This window comes from Pinus tabuliformis, chromosome Q, assembly GCF_031772625.1.
Source record: "Pinus tabuliformis cultivar Carrire ecotype Pingquan chromosome Q, CPIR1, whole genome shotgun sequence".
NCBI lineage: Eukaryota > Viridiplantae > Streptophyta > Pinopsida > Pinales > Pinaceae > Pinus > Pinus tabuliformis.
In genome coordinates, this window is record NC_142296.1 from 112,032,402 (window position 1) to 112,052,995 (window position 20,594).

Sequence of the window (20,594 nt, forward strand, 5' to 3'; positions counted from 1 at the left end):
CATTCCTCGTAGGAGTATAGACAACTTGGGAAATTTTTTTCCAAATACCCCCACACCATCAAACAACCAACCTTCCCTTCTCTTCGGTGGCATTGAGCTAGAGGAACCATTAGGCAAACAACCAGAGATCTTTGAAGAGCCTATTGGGGAAGAAGAAGAAGAAACCATTCCACTAACCTACACCATGGTGTTGAGCTATGGAAAAGGTATGAATTTGCCATTTATTTCATCATCCTTTCCTTTAATTATATTCCCTTTATATTCTAAAGATATTCATATATCAAGGGATTATAGTAAAAACTAAGGAACTATTTATTATTACAATTTAGCTAATTATTGTCTTTTCTCATGTAGGAAAAAGATGAAATGGGAAAACTACCGTTCCCTACCCGAGAGAAGGAAAAAGACAAAGTGGAGTAACTGTTGTTCCTTCACCAAGAAGCAGCGTACAGGCAGCAAGCCAAGGATGGAGCACACAGTTATGGATAAGGACAGAGAAGATCACAGCATCAGTGCAAAAGACAAAGAGCTCACTGTAGATGGAAGATTGAGAGGATCTCTTAATCCTAAGGGATTGTTGTTACTGTTCTATCCGCTGTTCCTATTTTATCCGCTTGGCCATTATAAAAGGGACAACAATTGTGAAGAACAGGGGAGATTATTCAGAAATTACTTTTGTATTTTTACTTTGATCATTGACTCTCGTTGTTGAAACAGAGCACGAACTGGTTGTAACTATTTTGCATATGATTAATATATAATACAGTTGTTGTTCCTTCTTCCATACTGAAGTAATCCGGCGGTGTTCACTAGCGGCTAAGGGCCTGGCCCTGCTGGATTCACTTGTTGTTCTTGTATCATTCCTTTACGATTTCTGTTGTGTGATGGTTTGGTTTCATTTCTATCTATTATAGTCGCATCGCTTTACTGTTTTGTATTTCCAGACTTAATGAATTGATCTGTTTTATATGATGTAATTGAATTGCGTTGCTGTTCATTTCCCTCAAAACAAGAACATTGCTTTTTGCAAGTATATTGTTGTGTTGTTCATTTTACTTAAAGGGCTTCATTGTTCATTTCAGTAACTTAGCTTTGCTATTCATTGCAGTTACATAAGTTTGGTTGTTCATTTCTACTATAAAGCGTTGCTGCTCATTTACTTTCTGCAATCATTTATTTTTGCCTTTTAGCATTCTTACAGTTAGCATAATTATCTCATTTCAATAAGTTGCAGTAGCATTATTGATTTAATTCATTGTCATTTCCAATTGGTTCTTTAGTGAGGTGTGTGTGAGATCAACAACTATAAAGAACATTGGCTATTACTGTCAAATATCTCAGATTGAGGATCTTATTTATGTTTGATTTAGTTTATATCAGTTAAACAACGAATGATTTATTGCTATTGTATCCTTGACTGATAATTGCTGCTACTTTGTCAAGTAAATGATTTAGTTTCAGAGCATTGAGTTTCCTTTAATTGCAAGTGAGTTTTATTTAAAGCATCCATTTACTCTTGTATTTGATAGCACTGTACTGCAATTTAGAAACATTACTCTTGAGTAAATAGCCGCCACAAACTGTGTACACTCTTGAAATAGAAAATCTTGCCCGGATTGATAAACTAATGTGAAGATAATTAGGAGTTAAAAAGACACCTTTTATACCTCAACATTTTGGCATCATTGCCGGGGAGAGTGTAGCCATTTCTAAGGAGTAGTGTGCATTTGATGGGTGCCTGATTAGGAAAGAGTTGGGTATTAAAAATGGAAGGTAAGAACCTGCGTACGGAGCATGTAAAAGCCCTGCTCCCCCACCCGCTTTCCAGCAGGATTGTTAAAGAACTTAGGGTAGAAATCAATATTTGAGTTGTGTGTATGACTAAGAAGAAAAAACTTGAAAATAATCCAAAACCACTACCCAAACCTGACAAAGCTAAGGGACCGGTGACCCTTGGTCGATCAACCTTCATAGACAATATCATTAAGAAATCCGAATCACAGCCCTTAGTAGGCCCTAGAAAAGTTGCTTCTAGACAACCTACTGGCTCCCTTCGGGCCACAGACTCACCATCTGTAGCCTTTGCTGAGGTGCACAGCAAAACAGAAGAAACTGAGCAAGATTTTCAAGAAATTGAGAATTCTCACCCAATTTCTTTACAAGAAGGGAATTCTAGTAATCTCCGTGAAGGAGGAGGAGAAATAGGGGAAACAGAAGAGCCAAGATCCCCTCTCGAAATAGTTCAAACACTCAGCAACCCAGATAAGGGGAGTGCTGTCAAGTTTATCCAAAACATAGCAGAAGAACCTAAGGAGCCAAGATCCCCCCAGATAGTAGTTCAGCAAGGAACACTCATTATCCCAGAAGGGTATTGGCACATATTTGATCAAATGGCCCAGAACCAGCAAACACCTCAAACCTCCACACTGCAGTATCCCATCATGGACACCACAGTTAATGCACCTATGAAGGCCATTCCTCTCCAGAATATTCCTACATTCCATGGCCTAACATCAGAGGATCCAGATGCATTTCTGTTTGAGTTTGATGTATTATGCCGAGGGTATGACTATACCACCAATCCCCAAAAACTAAAATTATTTCCCTCCACATTAAAAGGAGCAGCTTTACGATGGTTTATGGGGTTAGGTGGGGGCATTATAAATGACTGGGATCAGATGAAAACTGCTTTTCTAAAGAAATATCAGGACTATTGCAGATCCAGAGAATTAAAGGATGAAATATTTCAAATGACAACAAGACCTAGTGAAACACTGGAGGAATATGTAGAACGCTTTCAATACAATCTCCAGAGATCTCCTTATGCATCTTTACCCTTGCCTGACAATGTGTTAAAAACTACACTAATTAAAGGGATGAAAGAACAATGGATTGAAACATTAAACATTATGGGTAAAGGTGACATATATCAGGAAAATTTTGCTGACATCATTGATTTGTGTATCAGGAGTTCAAGAGGTAGCACAAGACTGAAGCCAGCAGAACGTGACATGATCACAAGGGATAACAAGATCTCCGGTGGAGGTATAACCTGCGCAGAAATCAGCAATCTACTAGAAGATTTCAAAACTGATATTCTAGGGACTCTAACAACGCAGTTGGACATTATGCAAGCTAAACAAAAGCAAGCAGAAGCAGAACAAAATTTGGCGATATTCTGCCCTAGATGCAGAAAGAAACATAGCCACAAAGAGTGCCCGCTAGATACGGTCAAAATCTGCGCTATTTGTACGAAAGATCACACCACAGAAAGCTGCCCATCACTCCCAGGACTGAAAGCAGTCTACAAAGAAGCAGAAGAAGAAACAGAACCGGTTTACCTACTAAATCAGTGCCACCAGTGGCAGTCGCGACAAACAGGTATGCCCATTGATTCATCCTCTTCTTTTCAGCCTCCTTAGTATAATGCTCAACAGTATAATGGAATGTGGCAGAATCAGCCACCTTTCTCCAGCTAGTCACAGCAACCATTCCCCATATCACCATGGCCAAATCAAACAAATCAAACCAATTGGCCGAACTTTCCTTATTGTCCACCATTTTGGAAAAATAATGCATATTCAACACAATGGTCACCCTCCACCTCGCAGAGTCAAAACTGGCAGTCAAACTGGCAAAGACCTATAAATCAGCCAGCTGGAACGATTCCTCTCCCTCAACCCACACTGCCAGCACCTTATACATTGCAACAAAACCCCCAGACCAACTTAAGACCACAACTCCCAGCCCAACCCAACCCGAACCCCAATAATAGACCGGTTCAATCTGTGCAAATAATTGAAGGACCAGAACCAGAAACCGAGTTAAGGGAGTGCAACGACCTTCAATTAAGATCTGGGCATATAATAGAATCAGAGGGAGATAAAAATGTTCAAACTGAAAATCTGTTACCTATAGAACAAACATTACAAGAAGAGAATCTGCTTAGACAGAAAACTCATGAACAAGCAACCACCTCTTCTCCACCATTCCCAGAATGACTGATCATACCTTGCCCAATAGAACATCCTGATTTTGATCTTCTGGGAGAACTAAAAAATTTGTGTATAAAAATTCCACTCCTCCAGGCTATTCAAGACATCTCGATTTATGCAAAAACTATCAAAGAATTATGTATGAAAAAGCCAAAGAGGAAAATAACAACTAATCCAACTGTCCATGTAGTCGGTACCCTATCTGACTTACTATCAAGAAGAGAAGCACCTGTAAAATATGAGGACCTAGGAAATCCTATAGTCACGGTGCAAATCAATGGATGCTCCTTCCCCAATGCCTTAGTTGATTTAGGAGCTGCAATCAATATTCTTACAACCACCACTTGTCAAAAACTTGGCATTACATCATTAGACCCAACCACAACCTTATTGGAGTTGGCTGACCGATCGGTAGTCAGACCAGAAGGCACATTACATGATGTAATGGTGTCTGTAGACTCCTGGGAGTACCCTGCAGACTTTCTGATCATCAATCCTAAAAACCGACTGGATGGACACCCCTTAATTCTAGGTAGACCTTGGCTAGCAACTGTTGATGCTTACATTGGTTGTCGACAAGGCAGCATGACTATAGCAAGAGGAAGCAATGTAAAGAATTTAGCCTTATATCCTCCAGCCCAGCCTAGTTTAACAATAATCAAAACAAAAAAACAACCTGTATCATACCTAACTGAAAACATTAGATCACCACTAACCATAGAAGATGCCCTCGAATTTAAAGACCAAACAGAGGATGACATCATTAACAGCTTCATTAACCAACCAGAAACCAGATCCCATCTAAAATGTCACATGATCGAAGCAACATTCGATAATGAAGTAGAAGAAGATCCCCTGAAAGATACTCATGATCAATCAATACCTACCACCTCTATTTACAACAACAAAACCATAGAAATTGAGCTAGGAAAAACTTTGAACATTAACAAAAACCTGACTGCTGAACAAGAAGAAAAGCTGGTTCAACTCCTGAGAAAATATAAAGAAGCCTTTGCATGGGATTACCCAGACATGAAAGGAATTGATCCCCAGTTGTGTATGCACCACATCTATACAGAAAAGGATGTTAGACCTGTTCGCCAGCCCCAACGGAGATTAAATCCTCACCTTAAGGATATTGTGAAAGCTAAATTGCAAAAACTTTTAGATGTAAACTTTATCTACCCAATATCTAACAACAAGTGGGTCTCTCCATTAGTGGTGGTGTCGAAAAAGAATGGAAAGTGGAGGATCTGTGTTGACTATAGAGAACTGAATAAAGCAACCCAGAAAAACCACTTCCCCCTTCCATTCATTGATCAAGTCTTGGACACTTTAGCAGGAAAGAAATTCTTTTCTTTCCTAGATGGCTTCAATGGATACAATCAGATCCAGATTGCCCCTGAAGATCAGGATAAAACTACCTTTACCTGTCCTTGGGGAACATTTGCTTATAGGGTCTTACCCTTTGGGCTATGCAATGCCCCTGCCACATTTCAAAGGGCTGTACTCAGCATTTTTTCAGATTTAATAAATGAAGGGCTCGAAGTATATATGGATGACTTCACACCTTATGGGGATGACTTTGAGCCAGCATTACAAACATTAGAAAAAGTGTTGCAAAGATGCATTGCCACCAGGCTCTGTTTGAGCCATGAAAAGTGTCATATGATGATGACTGAGGGACTCATCTTAGGTCATTATATCTCAGCAGCTGGAATACAAGTAGATCTAGCTAAAATTCAGATAATTTTGTTAATACCTACCCCTACCACACAAACAGAGGTACGCAGTTTTTTGGGATTTTCTGGTTATTATAGAAGATTTATAAAGCATTTTTCTCAGATTGTTGCACCTTTATATGCACTAACAGGAAATATTGATTTCATTTGGACAGATAAGTGTGACCGTGCTTTTGAGGATCTGAAAAAGCTTGTATCAACAGCCCCAGTGCTAAGGGGCCCAAATTGGGATTTGTCATTCCAAATTTCATCTGATGCTTCAGACACAACAATCGGAGCAGTTCTTGGACAAGAAGAAGATAAAAAGCCATATGCAATATATTATATTAGCAAAAATCTATCTCCTGCTGAATTAAACTATACTGTGACTGAAAAAGAATTTTTAGCTGTAATATATGCTGTAAATAAATTTAGACATTATATAACTGGATATCCTGTAGTTTTATATACAGATCACTCTGCCATTAAGTATTTAGCAAATAAACCTGTTACAAATGGAAGAGTGACAAGATGGTTGATTCTCTTGCAGGAATTTGACATCACAATTAAGGATCGACCTGGAAAAGAAAACCCTGTAGCTGATTTTCTCTCACGAATGCCAAAGCCAGCGGACGCAGCAGCAGTTGAGGATCAATTTCCTAATGAACATTTATTTGTTGTTACTGTCAGAACACCATGGTATGCCGACATTGCAAATTACTTGGCAGTGGGCAAATTACCCAAGCACCTAACGCCTAATGAAAGAAAACAAATAGTGCAGCGCAGTACCCGATTCTCTTGGATTGGGGGCTACTTATTCCATACAGGGGCAGATATGCACATCAGAAGATGCGTCCGGGAAGATGAAGTGTTTGACATTCTAAAAGCATGCCATGATGGGCCGTGTGGCGGACATTTTGCAGACCACAGAACCGGTCACAAAGTCTTACAAACAGGTTATTACTGGCCCACTATCTTTAAAGATGCTAAAAAGTTTGTTCAAGCCTGTGATAGCTGCCAGAGGGCAGGACGCCCTGGACAATTTGATGAGATGCCTCTGAACCCACAATTAGTAATCGAGCCTTTTGAGCGGTGGGCGCTAGATTTTGTTGGTCCTATTAACCCATCATCCAATCAAAAAACATACATACTGGTTGCAACAGAGTATGTTACTAAATGGGTTGAAGTAGAGGCGCTGCCAAGAGCTACAGAGGATTCAGTAATACATTTTCTTTTCCAATTATTTGTGCGATATGGCCTGCCGAGAGACATAATTACAGATGGAGGACCGCAATTCGTAGGTAACAAGATTGCCGCAACATTGAGAAATTACCATATCCGGCACAAAATTACAACTCCATACCACCCACAGGCAAATGGCCAAGTAGAAAGTACTAATAAGGTGATTGAGGCAATACTTACAAAAACAGTTGCATCACACAGACGTGACTAGGCTTCAAGATTGCTAGAAGCCTTGTGGGCATACCGCACAACATGGAGAAACACCACGGGATATTCACCATATCAATTGGTATTTGGTAAGGAACCCATCTTCCCAATCGAATTCGAGATTCAAACATTAAAAATAGCGCAGGAGGTGGGTTTGACCTAAAATGAAGCTCAAACCAATAGATTACAACAAATTAATGAATTAGATGAAATCAGGCTCTCGGCTCTTCAACACACTGCATTAATTCAACAGCAGAGGGCGAAATGGCACGATGCCCTTATTAAAAAGAAGATCTTCCACGAAGGAGACTGGGCACTCCTATATGATTCAAGGTTCCAGGATTTCCCCGGAAAACTCCAGACCCGATGGCTTGGACCTTATGAGATACAAAAAGTGCATGATAATGGCACCATTACATTGACAACCATTGATGGATCTGGATATTCTTTCAAAGCGAATGGTCATCGAGTGCAACTTTATCACAAACCGCTTACCAGGGAGTCCTTTTACCAACAGTTACGAGAAGATTCCACCATGCAAATTCTCGCTAAGGAGGTTAACCCATCCTCAACATCAATCCAGTAAACAATTCATTTGTTTTTGAATTTTGTATATAAACTTTTCTTTTTTTTAAATTTGCTTGTATAAACTGTTTTTTGTACAGATTTTAGTGCTGTTCCATTTAAGGAACAACTGTTGTTCCTCTTAAGGAACAATAACCGTTCCATTTAAGGAACAACACTTTTCTCTTTATTTAATTTTCGTGTTATTCCTCTTAAGGAACAACTGTTGTTCCTCTTAAGGAACAACAGCCGTTCCATTTAAGGAACAACAGTTTTTGTGTGTGTTTTCATTTTGTTGTTCCTCTTAAGGAACAACAGCCATTCCATTTAAGGAACAACAGTTTTGCGCGTGTTTATATTTTTGTTGTTCCTCTTAAGGAACAACAGTTGTTCCAAGGAACAACAACCGTTCCATTTAAGGAACAGCAGTGTTGCGTGTTTGCATTTTTGCTGTTCCTCTTAAGGAACAACTGTTGTCCCTCTTAAGGAACAACTACTGTCCCTCTTAAGGAACAACAGTGCCGTGTGTGGTCTATTTTTGCTGTTCCATTTAAGGGACAGCTACCATTCCTCTTAAGGAACAATAGCTGTTCCATTTAAGGAACAACAATCTCGCATGTTTGTATTTTTGTTGTTCCTCTTAAGGAACGACAGTTTTGCGTGTTTGTATTTTTTATGTTCCTCTTAAGGAATAGTTGTTGTTCCCCTTAAAGAACAGCAGTCATTCCTCTTAAGGAACAACAATTTTGCATGTTTTTGTTGTTCCTCTTAAGGAACAGCTGTTATTCCTCTTAAGGAAAAGTAGATGTTCCATTTAAGGAACATCAATTTTGTGTTTTTGAATGTTTGTTGTTCCTCTTAAGGAACAACTGTTGTTCCTCTTAAGGAACAACAACCGTTCCATTTAAGGAACAACAGTTCTGCGTTTTTGTATGTTTGTTGTTCCTCTTAAGGAACAACAACCGTTCCATTTAAGGAACAACAGTTCTGCGTTTTTGTATGTTGTTGTTCCTCTTAAGGAACAGTTGTTGTTCCTCTTAAGGAACAACAGTCGTTCCATTTAAGGAACAGTAGTCTCGTTTACATTTGTTTACGCTGTTCCGTTTAAGGAACAGTTGTTGTTCCCCTTAAAAGGAACAACAGTCGTTCCATCTAAGGAACAACAGTCTGGTATTCGCATGTTTACGCTGTTTCGTTTAAGGAACAGTTGCTGTTACTTCTAAGGAACAACAGTTTGTCATTTTTTTTGCTTGTTGCTATTCTTTTTAAGGAAAGGAGCAACAGTTTCGCTTTGGTTTGTTTTTATGCTATTCCACTGAAGGATCGACACTTTCACTTGTGTCTGTTTTACTTGTTGTTCCTCTTAAGGAACAACAGTTTCGTGTGCAATTCTTTTTTTAATCTTTCTATCGTTCCTCTTAAGGAACAAAAATTTTGCGTGCAGTTGTCTTTTTACTGTTCCTCTTAAGGAACAGCAGCCGTTCCATTTAAGGAACATCACCTTTTTTTTTAGTGCATTTTTTTGTGAATAATGTTTCACTCTTCATGATCCTTTGAAAGAAAGAATACAAATTTATGCAAGGATACAAAATTAGAGGTTGCTGGAATAAGCAAATCAAAGAAAAATTATCATCTTTAATGAGATTGCTTTGTATTGATTAGAAAAAGGGAAGGACACAACTATCTATATTACTTTGTTGTCCTTATTTTCACTAGAACTCAAATTGATTGATTACTTTTATCATGTTGGTTCTTCCCTAATTCTCATAATTCTCTTTGATTATTAATTAGTAAATAAGAATAAGGGCATATTTTCTTCTATTGATATGTTCAGACTTCTTCCACCATCCCTACTCTTAAGGAGTGTTGAGCCATCCTCTATATATAAATAGGAAGTGCTATATAAAAAAAAAAAGAAAAAAAAGAGAAGAGAGAAAAAAATATATATATGTTCACTAACAATTCTATGATTTGGCAGATGGAGGATAGGGGGTCTCATCATGAGCCAACCTACCATGATCATAAGGAAGCAGTGAAGTGGCATTCCCACTATGGCCACCACACCAGGGATATGATCCAATGGACACATCAGAAAAATAAAAGTCCTTGGAACAAGAGGTCTCATCACGAGCCGACCTGTCCACCTTTCACTCCTTCCCAGTGAATGGCATTGTGATCCATCTGGTTACCAAGCCAGCACAATGGCCTCCATTCTGACATCACAAGGCACTTTCCTAGGCATACATAAAGGATTATGGTTCCAAAGGGTGAAAAAGCAACTTTGTCAAGGTTATAAACACATGTGGGCAATAGAGCTCTGTTGATGGTATTGGAGTCATATATTTCAAACATCAATAGTAATTATAAACCCTTTTCTTATTTCTTTATCTTTATTTCAAAAGAGATTATGTTCCCAATTCCTTTTGAACCTTTTATGCATGAAATATCGTTTAAAAAGTCAATCATAACGGTTTGAGTGGAATAATGACCGCATAGCATCTTACCTACGTCAGCTGTCCTTTTCCCTTTTTGCATCACTCCATAGCATCTCCATATTTATTCATAATTTCCATTCTAATGCATCAATTTCAGCAACTCGATATTTTTGTGATCTTGTCATAAATATGTACACCTTGCCATTTTTTCACCATAGTACGATGGCCGTCAATACGTCGTTCCTCCATTTAACCAGTCGAAGGTGACCTATCATTTTTCAGGGGGGCGCAGGTGACTTCCAAAGCACTTTTGCATATGTGTCAGTCTTTTATTTGGTTGTACCAGGCTGGATAATATCCCATAATAGCAAGTTTTAACGGTATCTATGTTAAAGAAAAGGTATTATCCGATATTTACAGTTTGTTGTTCCATTGTTGGCTCTGTGCATTGCTGTGTAAAAATAACAGTGTGCAAAACTTAGACAAAATGGGAGGATGATCAGTATGCAGTGAGCCACAAACATTAGCAATTTCCGATGCCACACGAGAAATTTTAGTAAGGGCTGGATGGGTCGCATATTTTACATGACTGCAGCAACCCCATGAAACTGTGGCTATCGAATTTTTGCAGAATTTGCAGGATGATCATTCTATAGTAAGAGGAAGACGAATAATAGTGACGGATACAGTAATAGCTGAGGTATCTGGACTACCAGCAGTCGGACCCATATGGACACATAAAAAATTGAGGCTTCAAGACGCCATGGCCGTCTTTCGGGACGAGGGACAGAACCTGATTGTCAAAGGTAAAGGAGTCCAACCTTCATCTCTCGGAGAACCATGGATAGACCTAGCTAGAGTAGTTCAGAGCTACATTACATGCGACGAAAGAAAGGATGTGGTAAGACCACGCCACCTTAAATTACTAGCAGTTTTAAAACAGAAATGTTCTGTAAACCTACCTGCATATTTGAATTTTTTGTTGCATGATGCTGCTCAAAGCATAAAGAAATCCCGGCATATAGATACGGTTGTAAGTCATCATTGTCTAATTCGGTTGATAGTAAGCTACAATCTTGTCCAGCAGCAAACCAGTTGGGAAGAATTAGTGTTTGCTATAGACGGGGGATTAGCCTTACCTGCCCCAAAAAGAAAAAGAACCACCAGCACAGCAAGTAGACCACAAAAATGTAGACACTCTTCCAGATTGAGAACAAGCATGGGAACAACTGAAAACCTATAGGGTAGCAACAACCAACCCTTAGAATTATCTAGCCTGAAAATGAGCAACCCTTACAGCTGGAAGGAAGAGACAACCAAGAATCAAAACTTGAGGAGGAAACAAAGCATACTAGTGAAGAAGAGAGGGATGAAGCAGAACTTCCCCTAACTCCTGGCACAAGTCCACCACAAGACCCATTATATGAGGAGGAATTGGCCCAGATTTTGGCCAATATGAGTGAATATATTCAGCCCGAAAGTCCACTCAACCTCAATGTTGAAGCAGCACAATCAGAAGAGGACTCTGCCCATAATAGGAATATATCAGAAGAAATAGTTGGTGAAGTAGAAGCAGGGGCAGAAACCACTCAGGAAAAGGTAGACCAAACTAGGGTTACCTCTCCAGAAGAACCTAGTCAGGTCAATGTAAACACAGAAGATGAGGGCCAAACAGAGGAAATGGAAACTAGTCAGGGCAAAGACACGGCCCTTGGAGAACAAAACCCAACTGAGCAACCAAGCTCAGTAAGAGCAGAAACGGTTAGTGAAATAGTTGTTCCTCCCAAGAAGAAGAAAAGTGGAATTAAGAGGTTGCGAAAGGAACAACAAAAGTTGCAGAGATTAGTGAAAAAACTTAGACAAGAGATAAGAATATTAAAAAGGAGACAAATTCCAAGTAGAACCCTGAAAATGGTGAATGCAGCTATTCAAACTAAATTCCATGATACAAGGGATACAGAGACTCAAATCGAGCCCATACTCATTCAAAATGATAAGGAACAACATGCAACCGTTACAAAAGCGGCTGCCCAAACAAAGACTGCACATTTATGCAATATAGCTGTTCAAACGGAGGCAATACCCTCCAACAGTGCAGACACCCAGACAGATATCCAAGCCAGAGATGTTTTGATAAGTAGCGATCCTGGTATAACAAATCTTCAAGAGAAGCTGGCACAGGCTCAGCTGACTATAGAAAAGCTTGAGGAAGAGATTGTTCCCCAACAAAGGTACCAGGAATTACAGAGACAATTGCAGAATATCAACGCGTTGGAAAGTGAGGCCTTCGAGAAATATCGGAGTTCAGAGGAAGGAACTGAAAAGATAAAGAACAGACTGTAAACACTCATGTGTCGAATGGATACTCTCTGTTCCCTTTACACAAATGTTTTATCATGCAGGTCCCTTGCCAAGAATTATGCTTTATTTTTATTAGAAAGGTATTTACAGTTAAAAATTAAGGCTGTTAGGGCAGGGAAACCCATAGAATTAAAAACTGTTGAGGATTTTATAAACTGTTGTAAACACCATGGAGTAAAAGTTCAACGATTACTCTGTGAGTTTTATTTGCATAATTTTATATTGGAAGAAGAAATGGAGAAGAACCCCAGCCCTTTTGTGGGTGATGTACAGTTTCAAGCATTCATTTCATTTGTTGTTAACCAGTTGAAGTGGTTCAAAGCCCATAATACTTTCCAAAGACAAGAAAATGGGTTGGACCTTTGGGTTAGGGGTGAACCGAAAAACCCATTACAACTGCTGACCAAACATAAGAGTCTAATGCAAAAGGAAGGAGTAATCCAGACCTTGGGACCCATCCACAAAGAAATTGTCCAGCAAGGGGTAGAGTATTTTCTCTCTATCAAAGACAATTCTTTGGCAGCAACTAAATTCAGATGGAAAACTTCCAATCGTAATGTACAGGACAGAGAACCATTTAACTATAAAAACTTTAAATTAGTTGCAGATCGCTTGGTTACTTATAGCAACCTCATCTTGAGGGAAGGGCCATATTGGCTAGGCTGTCGATTTCGTTGTCCTATTGTCTAGTATCCTGCAGAAGGGTATAAAGCCATATACGAATTACCTGAAGGACAGACAGGGCACATCTTTGAAATTTTGGCTAAAAATCATGGTTTTAGACCACCTCATGACATCCCTTCTCCAGCCTATTCTTTGACTGCTTTGCACTCAAACTACATGGTTTTCATGAGGGCATGAAAAAGGGTAAGCAGGGGAGTGTGTTGAGCTATGGAAAAGGTATGAATTTGCCATTTATTTCATCATCCTTTCCTTTAATTATATTCCCTTTATATTCTAAAGATATTCATATATCAAGGGATTATAGTAAAAACTAGGGAACTATTTATTATTACAATTTAGCTAATTATTGTCTTTTCTCATGTAGGAAAAAGATGAAATGGGAAAACTACCGTTCCCTACCCGAGAGAAGGAAAAAGACAAAGTGGAGTAACTGCTGTTCCTTCACCAGGAAGCAGCGTACAGGCAGCAAGCCAAGGATGGAGCACACAATTATGGATAAGGACAGAGAAGATCACAGCATCAGCGCAAAAGACAAAGAGCTAACTGAAGATGGAAGATTGAGCGGATCTCTCAGGATCTCTTGATCCTGAGGGATCACTGTTACTGTTCTATCCGCTGTTCCTATTTTATCCGCCTGGCCATTATAAAAGGGACAACGATTGTGAAGAACAGGGGAGATTATTCAGAAATTACTTTTGTATTTTTACTTTGATCATTGACTCTCGTTGTTGAAACAGAGCACGAACTGGTTGTAACTATTTTGCATATGATTAATATATAATACAGTTGTTGTTCCTTCTTTCATACTGAAGTAATCCAGCGGTGTTCACTAGCGGCTAAGGGCCCGGCCCTGGTGGATTCACTTGTTGTTCTTGTATCATTCCTTTACGATTTCTGTCGTGTGATGGTTTGGTTTCATTTCTATCTATTATAGTCACATCGCTTTACTGTTTTGTATTTCCAGACTTAATGAATTGATCTGTTTTATATGTTGTAATTGAATTGCGTTGCTGTTCATTTCCCTCATAACAAGATCATTGCTTTTTGCAAGTATATTGTTGTGTTGTTCATTTTACTTACAGAGCTTCATTGTTCATTTCAGTAACTTAGCTTTGCTATTCATTGCAGTTACATAAGTTTTGTTGTTCATTTCTATTATAAAGCATTGCTGCTCATTTACTTTCTGCAATCATTTAGTTTTGCCTTTTAGCATTCTTACAGTTAGCATAATTATCTCATTTCAATAAGTTGCAGTAGCATTATTGATTTAATTCATTGTCATTTCCAATTGGTTCTTTAGTGTGGTGTGTGTGAGATCAACAACTGTAAAGAACATTGGCTATTACTGTCAAAGATCTCAGATTGAGGATCTTATTTATGCTTGATTTAGTTTACATCAGTTAAACAAGGAATGAGTTATTGCTACTGTATCCTTGACTGATAATTGCTGCTACTTTGTCAAGTAAATGATTTAGTTTCAGAGCATTGAGTTTCCTTTAATTGCAAGTGAGTTTTATTTAAAGCATCCATTTACTCTTGTATTTGATAGCACTGTACTGCAATTTAGAAACATTACTCTTGAGTAAATAGCCGCCACAAACTGTGTACACTCTTGAAATAGAAAATCTTGCCCGGATTGATAAACTAATGTGAAGATAATTAGGAGTTAAAAAGACACCTTTTATACCTCAACACATCGCTGAAAACAGAAATGGGATTGAAAACAGAAATGGAGCTGAAAACAGAACCGAGGGTGTTTTTTCCATTAGAGAAACTAATGGAGATGCTAGGATGAAAACATAAGCCCCCCTTCCCTCCCTCACGTCCATGGCTTAACCTCAAAAGATCCTGATACCTTTTTGTTTGAGTTTGTTGCCATCTGCAGAACTTATGATTATATCTCTCATGACCAGAAGTTGAAATTTTTTCCATCCACCCTCAAGGATGTAGGCTTGCGTTGGTTCATGGGTTTACCTAGGGACAACATCACTACCTGGGCTCAAATGCAACAAGCCTTCAACAACAAGTACAGGGATTATTGTAGATCCAAAGACACCAAAGAGTAAATCTTTAGAATGACCTTAAGACATGATGACTCTTTGGAAGATTATGAGGAAATGTTACAACTCATCTATAAAAGGGTCAGATGCACCCTCGATCCTGAATCACTCAAGTTAGTCCTTAGAGGGATCAGGGAAGATCTCCTAGAAACCCTAAACAAGATGTCGGGTGGGGACATCTACGAGTTGTCTTGCAATGATATCAAGACAGTTTTCAAAAATCATTCTAGGGCAACCAGAAAGAAGGGTAGGGCTAGTCAAGCTTTGGCCAGTTCATCCTCCTCCAACACATGCATCAAAAGTGAAATTGGGAACATGTTGGAAGACTTTAAGAGTGAAATGTGGCATACCTTTTCTCTGCAAATGGAAACCACGCAGATCAAGAGGAAGTGGGAGGAAGCAAAAGAGCCTTAGCTGTGTTTTGCCCTAGATGCACCAGGGGGCACCCTAGAAATGAATGTCCATTGAGTATTATAGAGATCTGCTCGGTCTGTGAGGAGAACCACTCCACAGACAAGTGTCATTCTCTGCCTGGATTGAAAGTTGTGTATCAAGGAACTAAATATGTGACTAAACAACTCTACTATATCAACTAAAGGAGGCCTCAAGAACCTCGACCATACCAGCAGGGCATGCAAGGGACGTCTTATTCATATTACAACCCCAACCAGAATTTATCCATCCCCCCTTGGTGTCCTCCTACTCATCCTTCATGGTCCACACCTTCTCCATGGTATTTTTCACCTCAATACCATTCCCAACCCGCCAATCAATTATTTCAACCATATTCTCACTCATAACCTTAGTGGAGTACACCATCACAGGGGTGGATGCCCCTATACAACTAATCTCTCACCTTACTGCCTCCACCTCCATCCCAGCCACAAATCCTTCACCCTACTCCACTTGAGCAACCTCAAATTCCTGCGCAACCAAATCCAAACCCAAAGAACAAGCAGACACAATAGGTCTATAGTGGAGAGTCATCCTACCCTGCCTATGTTGTGGAAATTCAAGAAATCAACCTTAGGCATGGAAGAGTGCTTCCAGATAACCAACCTCCATCTCCATCTGAGGAGCTTGAAGAGGAAAAGAAAGAGAGCGTTCCCCAAGCCAATCCACCTCCTTTTCCTGAGAGACTAATCCATCCTAGCCAGCACACCCCAAAAGAGACTGAACTTCTCGGTGACTTGAAAAACTTGTGTCTTAAAATCACATTCCTCCAAGCTATCAAGGATGTCCCCATCTATAAAATTTTAATCAAGGAGAAATGCTTCAAACATCCGGGGAGGAGAAAAAAAGACATCCCTACCATTAATGTCATTAGACAACTGTCTAACTTAATGTTGGGGAGAGTGATTTGCCCGAAGTATCTAGACCCTGGAAGTCATGTGGTAGATGTGCACATTGATGGTATCATTGTCCCCAATACCTTGAATGATCTTGGGGCTGCCATCAATGTGATGACTAAGGATACTATACTTAAACTGAATCTCCAAGGATCATTAAGGAAGACCACAATAGTCTTGCATCTTGTAGAAATCCATAGTAGATCCTAAAGGATTTGTTGAGGATGTGATGGTCTCCATTGATTCCCGGGAATACCCTGCTGACTTATTAGTTCTCCAACCTAATACCAAGTTTAATGGCTATCCTCTCATCCTTGGCAGGTCATCGTTAGCCATTGTTGATGCTTACATAAGTTACAGGGATGGGAATATGACCATTAAAAATAGGCATTTGTCCAAACAATTGGTCTTGTACCCTCCTGCTCAACCATCTCTAGAGCATGACTTACCCTTATGGTTGGAAGAGGAGGAGGAAGATGAAGTATACCATGCTACATCTTACCCAATATGTACCCTATATGCTACTATAGGAGGGGGCAACCTGATGAAGATGATTTGACTGATCAAATCCTTCAGAATCAGCACCCAACATAATGTCTCTTGATGAGTTAGTAAAGAAAGTTGAAGATAACCCTTGGACTGATTTGTGCCTAGTTGACTCAAGTCCTACTCATGTCAAGATGATAGAATTTGGTCCAGCTAAAACATTGAAAATCAACCCCTCTCTCTCTGCACATCAGGAAAAGGAGTTATGTGACATGCTAAGAGAGCATTTGGATGCCTTTGCCTGGAGTTATAAGGAAATGAAGGGAGTGCACCCTTCAGTGTGTACTCACCACATTTACATCAAGGAAGGTTGCAAGCCAGTGCGCCAACCTCAGAGGAGAATGAACCCAGCCCTCAAAGACATAGTTAAAGAAGAACTGCAGAAGTTGTTGGATGCAAGGTTCATTTACCCCATCTCAGATAGTGAGTGGGTGTCTCCTCTAGTTCTGGTCCCAAAGAAGAATGGAAAATGGAGGATCTGTGTGGACTACAGAGAGTTAAACAAAGCCACCAAAAAATACCATTTCCCTGCACCTTCCATTGATCAAGTCTTGGATGATCTTGTAGGAAATAAGTTCTTCTCTTTCCTAGATGGATTCAGTGGTTACAATCAGATCCAGATCAGCCTAGAGGACCAAGATAAAACCACCTTCACTTTTCCTTGTGGTACCTTTTCTTATAGGGTCCTTCCTTTTGGATTATGTAATGCCCCTGCCACTTTTAAGAGTGAAGTTCTGAGCATCTTTGTTGACCTAGTCCATGACGCTGTAGAAATCTATATGGATGATTTCACTCCATATGGGTGTGATTTCTTGGAGGCTCTCTCTAAATTGGGGAAAGTATTAAATAAGTGCATTGAAATGAGCCTATCCCTTAGTCTTGAGAAGTGTGAGTTATTGATGAATGCAGGGACTGTTCTAGGTCACTCAATATTCCAGGGATGACTACAAGTGGACCCAAATAAAATTGGTATCATAAAGAGGGTCCCTACTCCTCTGAAGTAGAGGGATGTCAAAATTTTATTGGGCTCAGCTGGATACTATAGGAGATTCATAAAGGACTTCAGCAAAGTATCCTCGCCTTTCTTTGAACTAATGGCCAAGGACTCTGAATTTTGCTGGTCAGAAAGCTGTCAAGTGGCCCTAGAAAACTTAAAGGACAAGTTGACTACTGCACCCATACTCCGACGCCCAAATTGGGCTCTTCCTTTCCACATACATGCTGATGCCTTTGAAAAAGATATAGGAGGATCTTTAGGCCAGATAGATGACAAGTTGCCTTATGCCATTTATTTCATCAACAAAAATATGTCCAAGGTTGAATTGAACTATATTTTGACTTAAAATACCTCCTAGCTGTTGTCCATTCCTTGAAGAAATTTAGACACTCCATCACTGGTTACCAGGCCTTTGTACATACTGACCATGCTGTTATTAAATATTTGATGAACATGCATGATGTGAATTCCATAATTATTAGATGGTTTCTTTTATTACAATAGTTTGATCTAACTATCATTGATAAGCCTGGTAGAGAAAATGTAGTTGCAGATTTCTTGTTTAGACTTGCTCTGCTTGTAGGCGAGGAAGGAATGGTTAATGATCAACTACTAGATGATAATTTATTTGCTATTTCAGTTCTCTCTCCATGATTTGCTGACACAACCAACTATCTAGTGGCTGCACAGTTCCCTCCAAATTCCCCCCCCCCCCCCCAAGGAAAAAAATCCCTCCAAATCTAACCCCAAGGAAAAAAGCAGAATTGTAAGAAAGAGTGCCCCATTCACTTGGATTGGGGGCAATCTCTTCAAGCTAGGCTCAGATCATATTTTTAGGAGATGTGTCAAGGAGGAGGAATTTTTTGACATCCTTCTAACTTGTCATGATGGACCTTATGGAGGTAACTTTGCAGCCAAGAGGACAACCTTCAAGGTACTGCAAGTTGGCTACTACTGGCCCACTCTCCACCAAGATGCAAGAAGATACATGAGTTGATGTGATCAGTGCCAAAGAATGGGGAAACGTACTCCCAACGATGAAATGCATTTGCAACCTCAAGTGAATCTTGAGCCATTTGGCAAGTGGGGCATGGATTTCATTGGGCCCATTGTTCTACCTTCAGGGCAGAAAAAGTACACAATTGTATGCATTGATTATTTTACAAAGTGGGTTGAAACCAATGCTGTCAAGGTAGCCACAGAAGAGAAAGTGGTTGAGTTCTTAAGGGAGAATATATTCTATAAGTTTGGGTACCCTAGTGAATTAGTCACTAATCAGGGAGCTCAATTCACATCACACCTGATTGAGAATTTGTTGAGGCAACATAAGATCAAACACATGAAGTCAATTGCTTATCATCCTTAGGCCAATGGACAAGTGGAGGTTACTAACAGAGAATTGGAAGGCATTCTCACCAAGGTTGTGAGCAGCAACAGAAAAGATTTGGATGGCAGACTAGTGGAGCCTACTTGGGCCTATAATACAAGCTAGAAGACAAGCACTGGCTTCACCCCTTATGACTTGGTCTATGCGATAAGGCTCTAATCTCCATTGAGTTTGAGTACAACACTTTGAGAATGAAATCACAGTTGGATTTGGATGTTACAAAGGCACAACAAGAGAGGCTGCTCCAACTCAATGGTTTAGATGAATTCAAGATGCAAGCCCTCCTACACACAGAAGTTATTCAAGTACAAAGAAAGGTTTGGCATGAAAAAAAAATCAAAGACAAAGTTTTTCAAGAAGTTGATTGGGCTTTGCTATATGACTCCAGGTTTAGGGGCTTCAAAGGAAAATTGATGACCAGGTGGTTGGGCCCATATCTGATAGAAAAGTGTCATGACAATGGGGCTATGCAAATAAGGACCATTGATGAAGAAGGTATCCCCTTGCTTGTCAATGGATATAGATTGAAAGCCTCTAAAAGACCTCTATAAAGGGAAGAGTTCACCAGTACCATCAGTAATGAAGTGAATGTGATTGGAAGTGTCTCAACTTCCAGCTCACCAAATTATTGAAGACTGTTTTTATTTTTGAAAAAAATGAAAAAAGAAAAAACAATAAAGGACCTAGGTGAAAACCTCTATGAGGCACTTGAGGCGAGCTTTTGGGTTGAAAAGCTCCTTGAGGAAGCCCAAGAGTGAAAAAAGGAAAATAAAAAGATCCCTAGGTGAAAACCTCCCTTGAGGCGCATAGGGCAGGAAAATAGGTTGAAAACCTCATTTGAGGTGACTTGTGTGTCTTTCAAAAAAAAGGAAGAAAAAGAGAAAAGAAAAAAGTAAAATGCCATGGCAAGGACCTCAAACCTGCCCATTAATAAAATTTTGTGGTTTTTGTAGGTTTTTAAAGGAAACAAAGGACTCAAAGTTCAGGGGATAGCAAGCCAAGAATCACCCATTATTCCTCCATTCACTTCATATCTCCCATGCCTA